The sequence below is a fragment of the Equus quagga genome, chromosome 14 (assembly GCF_021613505.1).
Source record: "Equus quagga isolate Etosha38 chromosome 14, UCLA_HA_Equagga_1.0, whole genome shotgun sequence".
Taxonomy (NCBI): Eukaryota; Metazoa; Chordata; class Mammalia; order Perissodactyla; family Equidae; genus Equus; species Equus quagga.
The window spans coordinates 348,178-365,727 of record NC_060280.1 but is presented as its reverse complement, the minus strand read 5'-3'; positions in this window follow the sequence as shown (position 1 = coordinate 365,727).

The window sequence follows — 17,550 nt, the reverse complement described above, 5'->3', positions numbered from 1 at the left end:
TAGCTCCCACCACTCCATTTTGTCGCGTGCCTACCTGCTTCCCTCATTTACATTACCTACCTCTTCCCTGTGACAACTGAGCTTATGGAGTTTGCCTGAACCTTTTATAGTTCTCAGACTTATTCTTGCAAAGAAGACTTGCTGTGTCCGCACAAAGGCTTCCACACGAATGTTCACAGCAGCTTTATTAAAATAGTAAAAAAACAAAAACAAAAACCTGGAAGCAACCCAAATGATCATCAACGGGTGAACGGATAAACAAATTTTGTTACATCCATTCAATGCAATACTGCTTAGCAATCAGAAAGAACTACTGATACACACAGCAACATGGATGAATTTTTTTAAATGTTTTGCTGAACTAAAGAAGCCAGACACAAAAGAGTACGTACTCTGAGATTCCATTTACATGAAATTCTAATCTGTAGAGACAGAAAACAGACCAGTGGTTGGAAAGTGGGATGGACTGTGGGGATCGACCCCGAGGGAGACAGGGAAGTTTCTAGGGTGATGAAAATGTGCTATACGTTGATGGTACTGGTCGTCACACAACTGGGTGCATTTGTCAAAACTCTTTAAACTACACACTTAAAACAGATGCATTTAATTATACGTAAGTTACCCATCAGTAAAGCAGAGTCTTTTAAAGCACCTTTGTGTTTCCCTTTTTCTTCTCCTTGCTCCATGGCCAGCTCTGCAGTCTGCGGCTGTGCTGTGCAGGTGTTCTAAGGAGATGGCGTCTCAGACCTGCCACTTCCTGAAACAGATCCTTCTGGGCCGGATCTGACGGGTCTGTTTGGAAACCAGCGCTGTTTTCCATCACCAGTGGGGCTGCTGTGGAACGCTGTGCTCAAAGTTCATTATCTCAGCATTTAACCTTTTGTTTTTGTTTTCTCAAAATACAGAAAAGTAATTAGAAGACATGATGGGCAATGACCTCTCTGCCAAATTACCTTGTTTTAATTTGATGACACTTTTGAATTGTTCAAGCTCAAATAATTAATTTAAAAACTGCCAGTCTCTTGACAGGATTTTTTTTTTGTTGAATGTGCATGCCAAGTATTACAAGGAATGCTTTTCAGGGTAAAATCTTAAACCCTAAGACCCACAATGACCACTGATCTGCTTCAAATATTTGAAAGATAATGAGCCACAAGTCCGCAGGAGGAAGCGATGGCCTGGCCGGCCTCTAGCAGCCTAGCTTCGACAATTTCTCTAGTGACATTTATAAAACTCCGCTGCTTTCATCAGATCATGCGAAGACTGAGTCGGGTTTCAGATTCACTCGGGGTTGATAATTGAGCTCATTCCTGGAGGGCCTGAGGAGCACTAAAGCACTGGAGTGAAGCCGTGGAAATTAGTGGTTTGAACATAGAGCCGTGAACTTTGGTAAAGAAAACATGCCCATTGGGCACTCACGGAACAAGCTTTGCAGAAACTTAATAAGATTAATGAAGGCAAAATCAAGGTAAACACCGTGAATGTTGTTTTCTAGGGGAGGAAAGAAGAGAATGGGGAGAAAAAAGATCAGGCTCCTCCCACCCCTGACCGGGTGCCCAGGGCGCCCCGCACCCCGCGCTCCGCCAGAGGGCTTGCCTGGCGCAGGGGCCTCCTCTGCAAGCGCGGGGTGCGCGGCCGGGTCGCAGCGGGCGCTCCGGGGCGTCGGCCGGGGAGGGCGAGTCGGGGCGAGCCCTGCAAAACCCGGTCTTCGCTGATTCGGCCTTGGAGGCCGGCCTCACCTCTGCTAGCACCGTCCCCTGAAAGAGGCGCCCGATCTGACTGTGCGATGGTCGGTGACCTCCGGGTGTTTCGGGAAAGGCACCTGTGAGCCACACGGACCCTGTTAATTTATTTTTACACCCAGCACGTGCCCGGCTGTGGAGTCGGCGCTCAGGAAGAGACCGCTGAATCTGCGGGTTTGGCTTCGAGCTTCGGGCCAGCGGTCCAGCCCACCCAGAGTCGCCTCCGCGTCTTCCCTCGACGCCCTCTTCCTCCAGGAAGCGCCCCCAGGCCGCAGGGCGAGAAGCCTGGTCCGGGATGACTCTCCGCAGCGGCCCCTCACTCCCTCACCGGCGTCGGGGTCCGTGAGCCCACCGGGCAGACACCCGCCTGAGACGCCCCCGATGTCCGCGTGGGGCCCCCTCCTGCAGGTCCCGCTCGACCGCCCCTTCGCAGCGGCTCCCTCACGACCTCCGCGGTCCCGGCCCCTCCCCAGCTCCATCTTCCCTTTTCCCCACCGTTCCTGCCTCCTAAAGCCCTACCGATCATTCGCTTATTTGCGATGCTTGTTGCCTGGCGCCCCTGCAGCAGCGTGAGCCCCGGGGCACAGGCTTTGTCTGTTTTCTACTGTGATGTCAGGACACGTGGACAGTGCCTGGCGCACAGTAAGCACTTAATAATTTTTTGATGAAGATATGAATGAATTATCCTGCACTTGCCTTATCATCACACTGTCCCTCTTCATTGCAGTTGTTTATTTAATAATCTGTTTTCCTTAACGGATTCTAAGCTCTGTGCAGGCAGGGGTGGTGTCTGCCTCACTCAGTAAACACCCCCAGCGCCGGTCGTAATGCCAGACACACAAATAGGCCTTTGATAACCACTTATTGAGTGAGCGAATTCAACCATCTTAACTGTCTTTCTGAGCATACTGAAATGGGAATAGGAGCCCCAGATTCTAAGGGACTTTGGAAAAACCTCTTGACTCAGCGTAGTGGACTCAGCGTCTGCATATAAGCAGTGATGGGGTTGGGCCAGAGCAACGGGAAGGTCCTGTCTAGCCTTTGGATTCCAGGGACCTGTGCCTTCATGCTTGTCTTCCTCTCTTCTTACCCACTTTTAAAGCCCAGACCAAGTGCAGGTACTAAGATGTGTGCTTTTGGAAACTGTGTGCTGTGATAGTTGGGGTTCCCGACAGGTGTGTCAGCCCCAGGGCTTTGAGACAACACGCGGATGGAATAGAAGAGACTGGCTCATCTTCTGACACTGGTGCTGTGGCCCAAAGTTGGAGTCTTTCTAAGCATGGGTCAGTTGATGTCAGATAAGGAAATCATAAGGATTTTTAAAAACAGTCCTACTTATAATAGTCTATCCTGCTGTTAGATCATTTTTGCTTTAGTTTGTTTCAGAAATCTTAGACACATTACTTCAGAAAATCATAAGATCTGCAGAAATTATAAAAACCACAGGGTTGAATTCTTTCGTGGAGTTGATGGGAGTTGACTGGGGTCTCTGATCGTCTCTGTTCTCAGCTCTGATCACCCTCCTGGTTCCCGGGGCTGGGTGCTCATGTGATCCACCAACACCGCTGAAATCATGAAGGGAATTTCTGTTGGTTTTTGTGGTGGGTGTAAGAATGGCTTAATTAATAAAGCATCTAGCACGATGCCTTAATATTCCCGTCCTTTATTTCTGTTCTTAATGTTCTCAGTGCTAATATTTGGCTTTGATTACTTTGCTCTTCCAAACCTGCCAGTTTGGTGTGCTAAAAAAGCCCAAACTTTATGATTCTACATTCTCCATAGATAAAGAGGCATTAAAATATTCTGAAGCGGACCACATTCTGTTTTCTTTTTTTGTTGTTGTTGAGGAAGATTTTGCTTTTGTTGAGCTAACATCTGTGCCAGTCTTCCTCTATTTTGTATGTGGGTCACCACCAAAGCGTGGCCGGTGAGTCGTGCAGGTCCACAGCTGGGATCCGAACCTGTGAACGTGGGCCACCAAACTCAACCACTAGGCCACGGGGCCAGCCCCTTCTCTTTCTTTAATTTATTCTAAGTAGTTCAGGAAAAGGTAAGTTTGGATGATCCTTGCTTGATGGCCACCAGTTTTCCCGAGCTCCTCCAGATCAAGGCTGTCCGTGAGATGTCACCAACACCATTGAGCAGCTTCCTCAGGGTGTGGACAAGTCTCCTCTAAGATGGTGGCGATCACAGGTTGAATCCACCCAGTGAGGTCTTCAGTAGAGGCTCAGCCAGGCTAGAGGTGGAGGGGAAGCAATGTTAGAAGATATGGTTAAGGACGTGACCTTTGAAGATTCAAGGCAAAGGAATTCTCTGGAGAGCAAACAGCATGTGCAAAGGTCCTGAGGTGTGAATGTGCTTTACATGTATAAGAAATAGAAAAATACCAGTGAGACTGGTGTATGGTGAGTGAGAAGTCACATGGAACAAACCAATCTAAATAAGTTTTATTCTTAATACCCAAGTCTCTCCTCCACAGTTTGTTGTAAATGACGTCCCTGGCAATGGTAGGATTGAAAGTTTTGTACTCAGATTGGAGTTCCCCAAGATAGATATTGGATCAAAAGCTTATTTCTGGACTTCTTGGACAGGTTAATCTTCAACTAGTGGTTGTTTAGATAGTTTCTCTACCTCCGATCTAACTTCTCTGAAGCCCCTTGGCGTTCCAACCCCTGCCTTCCTTTTCCACCCATGACCACTCCTGGCCTCCAGTACCCTATGGAGTTGACAGACCGGCACAACTCGGGCCAGTATACGCCTCTCTTCCTGACCTGTCAGAGCTTCTTGCTTCATGATCTAGCGGGTCAGCCTCCTGGCTGTTGCCTCCCTCACCGCTGGGATCTGTTAGCTTCTACCCTGTGCCCGGCATCCCCTTCTGCCTCCTTTCTCTCTGGGTGCCTGTCTCCCGCGGCTCTACAGAAATGCTCTGCCTGGTCCAGCCTGCTTCTAGGCTCTCTGCACTTGGATGGAGGTGTCGTGCCTGGAGCTCACTTCCCTCCCTTAGGACCAGCCAGAGAGCGGGACGTTTAGAGAGCCAGTGTTGCCTTGTGGGTGCCGGGATCAGATAAGGCGTTTGGGCCACAGGGTCTGAACATGCTTTCAGATACGAGCTGCACGGCATCTGCTGACAGACGCTGACCACGCGACGGCAGAGGTCTCCTCAGCCCAATCTGTTCTCTGAACTCAGCACTGCCTTATTTTCTCAACTATGTGATTTGATGTTGTGCTACTTATAGTTGTGCATTGTTTTTTGTTTTGTGAATATTTTAATATTGCATCCCAACAAAATTTAAAGTTCTTGAAAAGCGAGAATAGTGCCTTGTGTTTCCTTTGTGAACTTGTGAGCCTATGAGAGTGCTTGTGCATACGTGCAGTTAGTGCCACAAGCACGGGCTGGCTGGCGTCTCCTTGCTCTCATTCAGCTGTGAGCTTTTGGCACTCGAGCAGGGTTTGTGGAAAGTGTCCTCCTTCTCGGTAGACTTGTGTCATTGGAGCTAAATGCTACCTCCACAGTGGTGGCTAAAGTCAGACAGCTGGGAAGCTAAGCAGGACGGCCCCCCACGTCCCGGGACAGCCTGCAGTTTCACAATTCCGGACAAAGGGCAGCCCTTCCTGCTTTACGTGCTGATTAGATTGCTCACTCATTTGTCGATATGCAGTGAACATTACAATGATTTTGTTTGAGTCATGAGCACATACTGTCTGTGCTCAGCATTATGGAGGACACACAGAAAAGTTCTGAACTGTGATGTCTGGGTTGTCCTAGCTCAGCCTGAATTATGATCACCTCTGGGCTTAGAGCAGCTGGAAATAAGAGGAGATGAAACATGTACTTAAAGAACTATAGACAAAAAATGTGATGTCATCCAAGAGAATCAAAGTGCTAGAGGCCAAATCTGTCCAGAGAAGGGCTTTCTAGAGAAGGCCACTGGGGCCTTGGAGAAAGGCGAGGCGACGCATGAGGAACAGAAACGGGGTTGAGGATTGGGAACTAACAGAGATCAAGGCAAAGAGGCAGAAAATGCAAGACGTGGATGTGCACGAGTGGAGAGCTCCATTTGACGGGAGCAGAATGAACACACAGCCAGGGAAATTCGGGCCACATTTACAGGCGAGGTGACCATATAGTTTATCATCCAGATCAGGACCCATTTTTTCTCAAGAAGCCATTATTTTTAAATTTTTCATAAAATTATCTGCTCTTTAAAGTGTATTTTAAAGTGAGTGTGAAACTATTGATACTTTTAATTAATTATTTTTTGTAGACTATAATTTTTTAAAAAACATACTCCACAGATCCTGAGGTGCCTGTTAAGCTCAGAGAAAATTATACTAAACAGAAGACATTAATAATTCTATTTTTATTTATTTTATTTTTATATTTTTTTAAAAGATTGGCACCTGAGCTAACAACTATTGCCAATCTTCTTTTTTATTTTTCTGTCCCCAAATAGGCCCAGCACATAGTTGCATATTTTTAGTTGTGGGTCCTCCTAGTTGTGGAATGTGGGATACTGCCTCAATGTGGCCTGGCGAGAGGTGCCATGTCCGTGCCCAGGATCAAAACCAGTGAAACCCTGGGCCGTCGAAGTGGAGCGCGCAAACTTAACCACTCGGCCACGGACCAGCCCCCCCTAATTCTACTTTTAAAAATAAAACTTGTTGGGGCCAGCCTGGTCGCATAATGGTTGGGCTTGCGCATTCCACCTCAGCAGCCCAGGATTTGCAGGTTCAGATCCTGGTTGTGGACCTGCGCAGCACTCATCAAGCCATGCTGTGGCAGCGAGCCACAGACAGTAGAGGAAGATGGGCACGATGTTAGCTCAGGGCCTGTCTTCCTCACAAAAACAAAAACAAAAACAAAAAACTTGTAAATATTTTAAATACTTTATAATCAGCTTGATTGAAGTATGATTTACCTATAACAAGAGCGCCATTTTAAGAACACGATTTGATGTATTTGGACACACGCACATCCCTGTCACCATCAACACAGTTAAGCTACAGAATATTTGTGTCACACGAAGACGTCCCTTTGCACTCCCTGTGGTTGGTCTCACTGTCCCGGGCTCCTGGCCCACGGAGCCGGAGACTGGCTTTCTCTTACTGTAGACATGTTCTGTCAGTTCTAGAGCTTCTTTAAATGGAATCATACGGTCAATAGTCTTCTAAATCTGGCTGCTTTCACCCAATGTGACGTGTTGAGATTCTTTCATGTGGATGTTCATTTCAGTAGTTTGTCCTTTTTTATTGCTGAGTTGTGTTTCGTTGCATGGATATACCACAGTTTATTTATCCATTACTTGTTTTTCACTGTTAAGTGACAGTGAATAAAGCTGCTGTGAATATTCATGTGCATGTCTTTGTGTGGACAGATACCTTCATTTCTCTTGGATAATGTCTGAGGGTGGAATGGCTAGGCCATATGGAAAATGAATGCTCAACTGTATGGGAAATTGTCAAACTGTCTTCCAAACCAGCTGTGCCATCTTACACTCCCACCAACAGCGTCTGGGTGTTCCAGCTGCTCCACGCTCACTCACACTTGGCGTTGTGAGTCTTTCTAGTTTTAACCATTTTAGTAGGTATGAAGGCTGTCGCGCTGTGTTTCTAATTTGCTTTTACCTGAAATGATTACTAAAGATGTTGAGTATTTTTTCATATCATTGTTGGCCATTCACATGTCTTCTTCAGTGAAGTTTCTGCTCAAATCTTTTGCCCATTTTTAATTGGGTTTTTGTCTAATTATTGGGTTGTAAGCACTCATTCTATTTTGTAGACACAAGTCCCTTGTTGGGTGTTACATGTATTGTGCATGTTGCCGCCCCATCAGTGGTTTACCTTTTTGTTACTTTAGTGATTACTTTTGAAGAGCAGAAGTTAAATTTTTTTTTTTTTTTTTGGTGAGGAAGACTGGCCCTGAGGCAACATCTGTTGCCTCTCTTCCTCTTTTTGCTTGAGGAACATTGGCCCTGAGCTAACATCCGTATCCATCTTTCTCTATTTTGTATGTGGGATGTGGCGACAGCATGGCTTGATGAGTGATATGTAGGTCTGCACCCAGGATCCAAACCCGTGAGCCCTGGGCCACTGAAGTGGAGCACGAGAAAATAGCTACTACATCACTGGGCTGGCTCCAGAAGTTTTAAATTTTAATGAAATCCAATTTATCCATTTTTTTCATTTATGGGTTGTATTTTTTGTGTCCTAAGGACTGTCTTGAGATGTGCTTGGTGTGGCTCTTGAGGCAGCCCCATGGGTCAACAGTAAGTCACATGCAGTAGTGGCCAACTTTGTAACACTTTATGTTGACCAGCCCCCTCCTTTCTTGCTTTGTTCTTCCTGTCCCTCATTCCTGCTGCCCAAATCATGTTCACCAACTGAAGGTTTGAATGGGAAGATTTATCTTAGGTGCTACTTTCTGGGGAAACCAGGCTAAGATAACTCAAACCAAAATGAGCAAAATTAATTTATAAAAGTGAAAAGTCATGCTTTAAAGAGTGACACACGAGTACAACTTCTGAAGCTGCCTGTGTTGTCTTCTTCAAGTAACTTCTAACTTAATACTTCTTCAAAATATTTGTGTTTCTTGGTTTCCATTAGTCAACAATACCGCTATGGACCCCATCGGAAGTGGTAAATGCACACAAATATTATGTGCAAGTTATAAGTTCATTAACTTTCCTGAAATGTGGAAGCTCAGTATTTGGTTTTTATGAAGCCTTCCTTCCCTCCCCCTTTCTCTCTCTGTGGCTGTAGTGGACACTGTGGTGCGCTGCCCACATTCGCCCTGCAGGACGGCAGCAGGCTCCCCTACTGCTGGGAGGGCTGGCTGTTCACACCTCGCAGCTGACTCCATCTCCAGGAATTGCCCTGGGCTGAAGCCCGCTGCTTTATCCAAAGTCTCGCCCAGGCGCAGCTTCCGTCCGTAATTGGTCAGTGGCAGGGGGGCGGGCGGTGTTGGTGAAGTATAAAGACCTGGCCCACTTGCCTCATTTCAGGGCAACCTTGACAGACCATCCCAGCCCCAGAACCCGCTGGGATCAGCTGAGGCCTCTGCCGCCCCTGCACCACAGTTCAATTCTCCTTCTGCCCAGTCCTGCTTCCCTCCCTCCCTCACATGTTGTTCCCAAGAGCATTCCGGAATAAACCTACTGGAGGCAAGTCTGTTTTCAGAGTCTATTTCTCAGAAACCCAATGTAAGACAGCTGCTGAAAGAATTTGTTGCTACATTTGAAAAAGCCTTACCAAACAGTGAAATAAATGCTGCTTTCATCACGCAGCAGATGATGAAACTCTAAGACCACTCTAGGTACTTTTTGGGAGGACTGCTTGGCCTGTACTTCCTGCCCCTCTTTCATGTACAGCCGACTGTAACCTCTCCTTCTCTCTGACCCGGCCCACTGATGGTCTGGCAGCTGGACCAAGAGGCCAGCAGGAGCAGCATCGTTGACCCTCTCTCCTCCATCGCTGGACATGGGAGGAATCAGCTGTCACTACTGCTCCTGTCTGAGGGCACCTCGATTTTTATCAGCAAGCACTCCGCACGCACACTGTCCTTGAAAGGAAGCTGTTAATTGCTTTGCGCCTTGAAAAGTTCCAGCAGAGAGAGGAGGGTCAGTCTCCAGCTTGAACATGTGCTAAAGTGAGAATTCCATTCATTGCACAAACATCTCACATACATAGAGATCATAACAGAAGCTGGATGTTCAAAGTGGAGGTCTGTAAGACCATCCCAGCTTTTCACTACACTATTAACAAAAATATGCCATTAAAAAATGAAATACTGAGAGGCTGGCCCTGTGGCCAAGTGGTTAAGTTCGCGCGCTCCACTGCAGGCGGCCCAGTGTTTCGTTGGTTCGAATCCTGGGCGCGGACATGGCACTGCTCATCAAACCACTCTGAGGCAGCGTCCCACATGCCACAACTAGAAGGACCCACAACGAAGAATATACAACTATGTACCGGGGGGCTTTGGGGAGAAAAAGGAAAAAATAAAATCTTTAAACAAAAAAAAATGAAATACTGAGTACAAATGCTAGATGGGAGGCTGGGAAAACAGTCATAAACTCAGAGTGTCCAGGGCAAACCAACACACATGGTCACCCTAAGTTATAGGTAACGGAGTGCCACTGAAGCTGTGCTCTACAGAATATTATTTCATATCCTGTAACTTGAATGGATGCAGGACTGCCCTTTGGAGATATCAGTAAAACCAAAAAGCTCAGAAGAGAAACTCAAATCCCCTACTCTGTAAAATGCCCTGGGGAGACGTCGCAGCCGTCAGCGATGGCCCAGTAGCATGGTCTTGATAAATGTCTGTGGGTAGAGACCCCTATCGATACAATATGTAGGATGACCCAGGTCTTAATGGCGAACATCAAAAATGCAAACTGCCGAGAGTCCACAGCCAGTTTGCAGAGTTTCCACCATCTGCACTTGTGAGCATTTCCTCCACACAGGTCAAGGGGGGCAGTATCCATGGCCTTGTGAGCAGTGATGGAGGGTTAGAGGTATAAAACAACAATTTTGGACAAGGTAGATTTAACTGGGCAGTTTAAATGTGCCTGGTTGCATCCTATTTATCTTAGGAAAAAAGCAAATACTTTAAAGTGCCAAAAAATCAAGCAGAGCTTGGTTTATCCACACAGGTTCTGGATTTGAATTGGTTGTTTAAAATCAGAAGCCTCTGTACCAACTGTAGGAATATCTAAGTTGTACTTTTGGAGGACTGGGGAATAATGTCATTTCCCAGTTAAACTGAATTTAGAAAGATGTCAACTAAGTCTTTTAACTTAATATTAGATATTGTTTTCTATGTTTGTGTAAGAACTTTATACACTTTTAATCTTTATAGCATCCTCATAATGTGATAATCGATTAATTAATACATGCAAAACGCTTAGAACAGTGCCTGACACCTGGAAAGACTTAACAAATGTAAGTTGCTGATACTAATTTTCTTTTTGAGAGAATTAGAAAGAGTTAGGAGAAATTCCAGAAGTAGACAGAGTTTACTGGAAAATTCTCAAGCAACTATTTAGACATCTGTTGGATTTTCCCATTCATTATTCCTTTACTCAGCAAGTACTTGTTCAGTGCCTAGTCATTGTGACTATTCTGATTATTTGAGACGGTTGTCATGTAATCAATATAATTTAATCACATCAACATATGATCAATACAATCCTATTGTAGCATCTAATTCTTTAACCAGTTTAACAAAATCAGATAAACCACAATAACATTTACAAAGAAAATAGTTTTAAAAATAGTTTGTAGATTAAGTGAATTCAGTCTGATATTCAATTTTCCAGACAATAATTGCCCTTCAGAAATGCCAGCAGGATACAAGACGCTGTAAAGTCAGAGAAATGTGGACATAAACTGAACAGCCGGGTCAGTTATGATGTCATTAAATGAAACACACATCACATAACCAGAAGCCAAATAGACCATAAAACACTTGATTTCTTTCCACACAGAAAGACCAAATGCATTCACCTCAAGAGTGAGGGCTGTTCATGCCAATTAGGTTGTATGTTAGATTTTCCATAAATTGCATGTGTATAATCAGAAGCTCCAAGGATTCAATAAAAATATGTTTAAAGCATGTGGCAGTAGAAAACAGCTTTAGCAAAAAAAGGAAGCATCAACAAAGGAGTACTGAAAATTTTGATATTCCCAAATCTTTCTGAATATAATGGTTAAATAAGATACATATACATGAAAAGTAACAGATATTATTAATAGTCATTTGATAAGTTTTGGTAGAAACTTTTTGGGTTTTTGTCCCAGCAACTGAAAAAGCAAATTATTCTAATAGCCGAAGTGCAAATCCTCTTACAAAATTAAAGGAGAATGTAATCTAGTTGTCCGCCACTAGAAACTTAAATAAGTTTTTATGCTAGATAATTACGTTATTTGAAATACACATTTTGGAAGGAGTTCAAACAACCTAATGACATTGTCCTAATAAAACTTCTATTTGTGAGTGAAGTTTCTCAATGCTTACATATAAAAGAAAAATTGGAATAGAATTGATGCAGAAACACTATTACATTCTAGTAATAAGTAATATACATCCATGGATATATAAATCAATTTTTAAAAGGCCCATCTGTCTCATTAATCATTTGCTTTTTGTGGTTAATAATTATTTATCAAAATTTGTAATATATTTTACAATTTTATGCTTAATGGTGTATTGCCATGTACAGTGTAATTGTAAGGAAAATTCAATTGAGAAGATAAAATTTAACTCTTAGAGATTTATAATCATAAGAATTTTTTAATTTCAATTAATTTACATATTTCTGTGGCAGAGAAACACCGGAGAGTGATCAATAAAAGACTTGCAAGATTAAAATATTTTATATGAGGATGAACTTTTATGCGGGAAGTAAAGTAAAAATACAAATTTGAGGGGAAAGAGAAATAATGTAAATTTTCTGTTAAAAAGAGTGAGTTCAGGGGCCAGCCTGGTGGTGTAGTGGTTAAGTTCGCGTGCTCTGCTTCAGCAACACCCGGGTTCCCTAGTTTGGATCCTGGGCATGGACTTAGCACCACTCGGCAGGCCACACTGTGGCGGCATCCCACATAAAATAGAGGAAGATGGGCACAGATGTTAGCTCAGGGCCAATCTTCCTCATAAAACCATAAAAGAAAAAAAAGAGAGTGAGTTTATATATTCTTTATAAGGGTGATGGAGGGCATCAAATCATTGAAGTATTTAAAGTATTTCAAGTCCAGTTTTAGTCTAAAATGTCAATGTTTACAATAAACCAGAAATTACTTCATTTGCAACTTTCTATACTTACGAGAATACTTTTTGATGGTCAACATAAATTGTGCAAGGGGGTGCATAGTTTCTCAAAATGAATTTGGCACGTCTGAAAGCAAATTGGGAGATCCCTGCTGTGGAACATGACATCCACACTGAATCCAAAAACACAAAGAAGAGCTGTTCAAGAGAAGTGGACTGGGGCCGGGTGGGTCCCCTGTGGGGCCTGAGCGAAGGCTGGGAGGCTGGAGAGAGAGGATGACATATGCACCGTGCAGCTGGATCGTGCAGGTGGCGTGAGGCCCAGGCAGGTGCTGAAGCCATGAGAGTAGACACGTCATCCAGGTGGAAAGTCAGCCCGAGCTGAGAGCGGGGTCTAAGGACAGCACCTAGGGGACAGGGAAGGTGGAGCAGGACCTCCAAGGACACTCAGGAAGTGAGTCCAAGAAGTGGGAAGAGCGTGGAGAGGGAGTATCATGAGAGCCAACAGGGGAAAGAGCTTCAAGAAAGGGAATCCACATCAGTGTCCATTGTATTTAAAGGGAAAAAGGCTGCTGGTGAATGTGTCAGCTAAGAGTGTCTGGGTAGCAAGTCTCAGAAAGTGGTTTAAGCAAGAAAGGTGGCCGTGTAAAAAGTCGGAAGAAGAGTTGAACACGGAGCAGGAGCAAGGCAGTGGCAGGAACCTGGGCTGTCACACTGGGTGAAGCCGCTCACAGCAAGCTGCCATTCGCCAGCTCAGCTCTACTCACTCCAGCCTCTGGATTTCTATTCAAGTTTCAAACTTCGGGGAGATTGGCCCAGCTCAGGTCAGCCGTCTACTCTCAAACAATCAGCCATTGCCATGGGGTGTGATAACAGAGGGCTGAAAGGTTAGGTGTGGGCCTAGGCCCATGAGTTGGGCTGAATAGAGAAGGGGGCCACACTGTGAGCAGCGAGCCACCCCATTTGGGGTCCACCACAGATGGCCATAGCCAGAGAAGTGCTGGGAGCAGAAGTCAGACTGCGGTGCTCAAGGAGTGCATGGGAAGTGAGGAAGTGGCTTTTAAGAACTCAGCCACGATGGGACAGAGGGAGAGAAGGTGGTGACCAGATGGAGTGACTGGACTAAGACAGCGTATCAGCTTTGCCCACAATGGAACATCCAGTGTTCCCTTCTCCTCGTGCACATAAGAATCTTGTCTTAAAATTCACCTATAATGGTTCCTCGGTGTGTCTGAATCATGAAATAGCTGATGTGGGGAAGAAGCACGGACTGTAGATACAGAAGACGTGGGTTTGAGCCCTGGGCTCTACCCCTGAATAGATGTGTGACTTTGGGCAAGTCGCTTAGTTTCTCCAACCCTCAAATGAGGATAGGTGAAATGAGGGAATAAGAGGTAAAATGAGGTATATAAATAGGTAAAATGAGGATAGTAAGAATTATAGAATGATCAAATCAGGAAATGCATGTAAATATTTCATCAAACATAAATAGTATTATATAACATCCACAGTAAACATGCAAATTAGAATCTGCTCACGTGCACCAACAGCAGCATCAGTCACACTCCAGAAAGTTCTATGCACTTGTTAGTCTAACAATATTTTTGTTTTGTAGAACTTAGAACTTTGGATCTGGAAAGGTCTATAGTGCTCATCTAATCAAACTCTGATTTTGTTAAAGAGAAGCTGATGCTCAGAGAAGTTTAGTGACCTATCCTAGGTCACACAGCTAGTAAGAGACAGGATGAGGACTTGACTCGAGTTTCTTTAGTATGCTGCCTCTTGTATTTGATTTATATGTTGAAATGTAAGGTGCTATTTCTGCTATATCTTATGGGATTTTTAAAAAAAGTCTCTCCACCATAGTGAAATCTGCTTCTTTGGAAGTAAGAGAAAGATCTATTCTGCATAGTCTCAAGTGGGAAGAGAAATTTCTGTTATCACAGAGTCCTTGCCTTCCAATTGTGGGGATAAAGAAACAACACTGGCATAGCTGAAGGGAATGGCTCCTCAAGGCCACAGCAGCCTTAAAATATGTAGCCTTCCTGGGAGCACAGGTCTGAACCTTGGCAGGGTCAACATGAGAGCTTAACCTTTTAAGACAGATAAATTGAGTTCTTGGAATGCCCTGTTTAGTGGGCTCCTAGGGGTCTCTCGGATGAGCCCCTTGCTAAGTGAAGCCCCGTCTGCTTTGCATCAACTTTACACAATCTCGAGATAATCTCAGACTGGATCTCCATGAAGCCAAAGCTAGCAAGAGGAAATCCAGTCTATCAACTCTTTATTTGGCACGGGAGAAATTGCTATATTGTCCACTGCAGCATTATTTATCATAGCGAAGTTTGGAAACTGCCTTCACGTCCAAAAGTTAGGAAACGTTTAAGTGAATTATGATCCATTTGTACGAAAGAATATTGTGCAGCCAATGAAAATCATGCTTTCCTACAATCTAAGCATCAAATACAGCTAATTTTAAAAATGATTTAACTTGTATTTTTGACAAACATTGACTCAGCCTGCTGCGATCTTGTGTGAGCTCCTTTCCGATGTTCCATTTACCAGTCATCATACCATCTGGCTCATCCTGCAGCCTCTTAACTATGACTACTACAGAAGACTGCTGGGTTCCAACGAGACTCATGAGGATGTGGGGTACAGTTACGTAATTCTAAAGAGGGGTTTTAATCCTTTATGCTATGCTGAAAGATGAGACGACTCTTGAAAAGTTAAAAGTGCTATATAAATTTAAATGCTGTATCTCTGTTAACTACTTTTCCTAGTCTAATTAAATAATTAAATACTTTTTCTACTAAGTAAATACTTTTTCTAGCCTAAAACTTTTTCAGTGTCTAATTCTGGTGTTGTAACAACGGTACAAACAAAATCAGTCAGGCTATAAGCAAAAGACTGTAATAACAAGTTTTAGCAAGTATGTGGAGAAATCGGGAGCCTCAGACACTGCTTGTGGGAAGGTAAAATGGGGCAGCCGTTTTGGAAAACAGTTTGGCAGTTCCTCAAACTGTTAAACACAGAATTACCATATGACCCAGAAATTCTGCTCCTAGGCATATACCTAAAAGAAATTAAAACGTATGTCCACACAAAATCTTGTGCATAAATATTAATAGCAGCATTATTCATCATAGCCAAAAAGTGGAAACAACCCAAAAGATGAACGGATAGACAAAATGTAGCATATCCATAGAATGGACTATTGTTTGCCCATAAAATGGAATGAAGTACCAATACACACTCCAGCATGGATGGACCTTGAAAACATCATGCTAAATGAAAGAAAAGACCACATATTGTCTGATTCCAATTATATGAAACAGCCAGAAGAGGCGAGTTTATAGAGACAGAAAGTAGAGTAGTGGTTGCCTCGGGCTGGAGGTGTTTAGGGGAAAACGGGGATTGACTGCTGGTGGGTACGGTTTCCTCCTAGAGTAGGGAAATGTTCTAAAATTGATCATGGTGATGGTTATACAACTCTGTGAATAAACTAAAAACCGCCGAATTGCACACCTTAAATAGATGAATTGTATGGTATGTGAATTATATCTCAATAAAGCTATTGAAAAAGAAACTCACCCGAGAGAGCTCTTCTCCAGCTAAAAGCAAGGTCACACACATTGAGAAGTGGAGCATTTGTTTCTTCTCTGAACTTGAAAGGTATGAAATATCTGAAAGTTAAAATTTCAAATGAAAGGGGAAAGACATATCTAAAGCCACCAACAGATAGGGAAATACCTGATGTCAAACTCAGATCAGAGGTGCACACACCTACACTAGTTTCTAAGACACCATCAAACGGTGGACGACACAGGAGATGAAATGAAATAAGCTAAGTATAAACCAAGGTATTCTGTTTTATACCTCTCCCATAAAAATAACTCTAATTATCACAAAAGTCAGTGGAAAACCATAATTTGCATGGTATTTAGTGATACCAGCTCTGGGATTTCCTTAACCAATTGATCCTAATCTGCCTATCAGAAGTGGAAGGAGTTTTGATATATCTTTTGCTTTGCCAGAGGGAGCAAGACATTCCCACAAAATAATCCCATCCTTATAGAAATTGAAAACGTATGTTTGAGCCACGGTGGTCCCGCAAAAATGTAAACTCATAAAGGGTTTCTTGATCCATTGTCATCATTCTCTTTGTTCACTGGAATAACCATTTTTGCCAGGCTATACAATGACTGATAGCTTTTTCATAAAAGGATATTTTATACAATATTGAAATATAGCCTATTTCTACCTGATAAATGCCTGGACCTGTAAACTTTGAACCCTCATTGGCCTTTGTTGCTTGTGACCTTGTTTAAATGATTAATGTTCTTTTAACAACTGCAGGCTGCGGGAGGCAGCATGTCCTCACTGTGAGCAAATCCTTTATTCAAGGAAAATGAAGTTGTTCAAACATAAAACTGCTAATAATAGGCACCCTGGAGCCTGGGAGTTGTATCAGTTTTTACTTAAGTTGCTCTACTCAAGGGCAGAAGTATTTTGGAGAGACTCATTTTTAATTTTAAAAACATCCAAAGGAGCTCTCAGTTTTTTAATTTCTGAAAAAAACATGAACGCTATGCTGACAGTTTGTTTATCATCTCCAAACTAAAAATGAGTAGGTAATTAGGATTACTTTATCATACATTTTTAATTATTATTGTTTCATCAATGTTTAGTAGCATTTTCTTCCACTTTGCTGTTACCATCAAAGTTGGCACGTCATGTCACTATTGAGCTCCGTGAGGTCTCAAACTGCTCAACTCCACCCACTGTTAATCTCCATCACTTAAATATCAAAGATCTGCATTTACCAGAAGTCAGTAGAATTGCTCTCAGGAACTAGATGAAAAATGGTCTGAATTTTCCTTAATTAACATCACTCCGAGATGGTGAAGACGTGACAAATTTTTCTCACTGGCTTTACACCAGAGTTGAAAACAAAAGCAAAAAAAAAAAAAGCTCTGCTGTTCTACAAAATGTTTTAAGAGCCCAGTGTTCCCTGAAAAGGTTCACAAGAAATAAATAAAATTA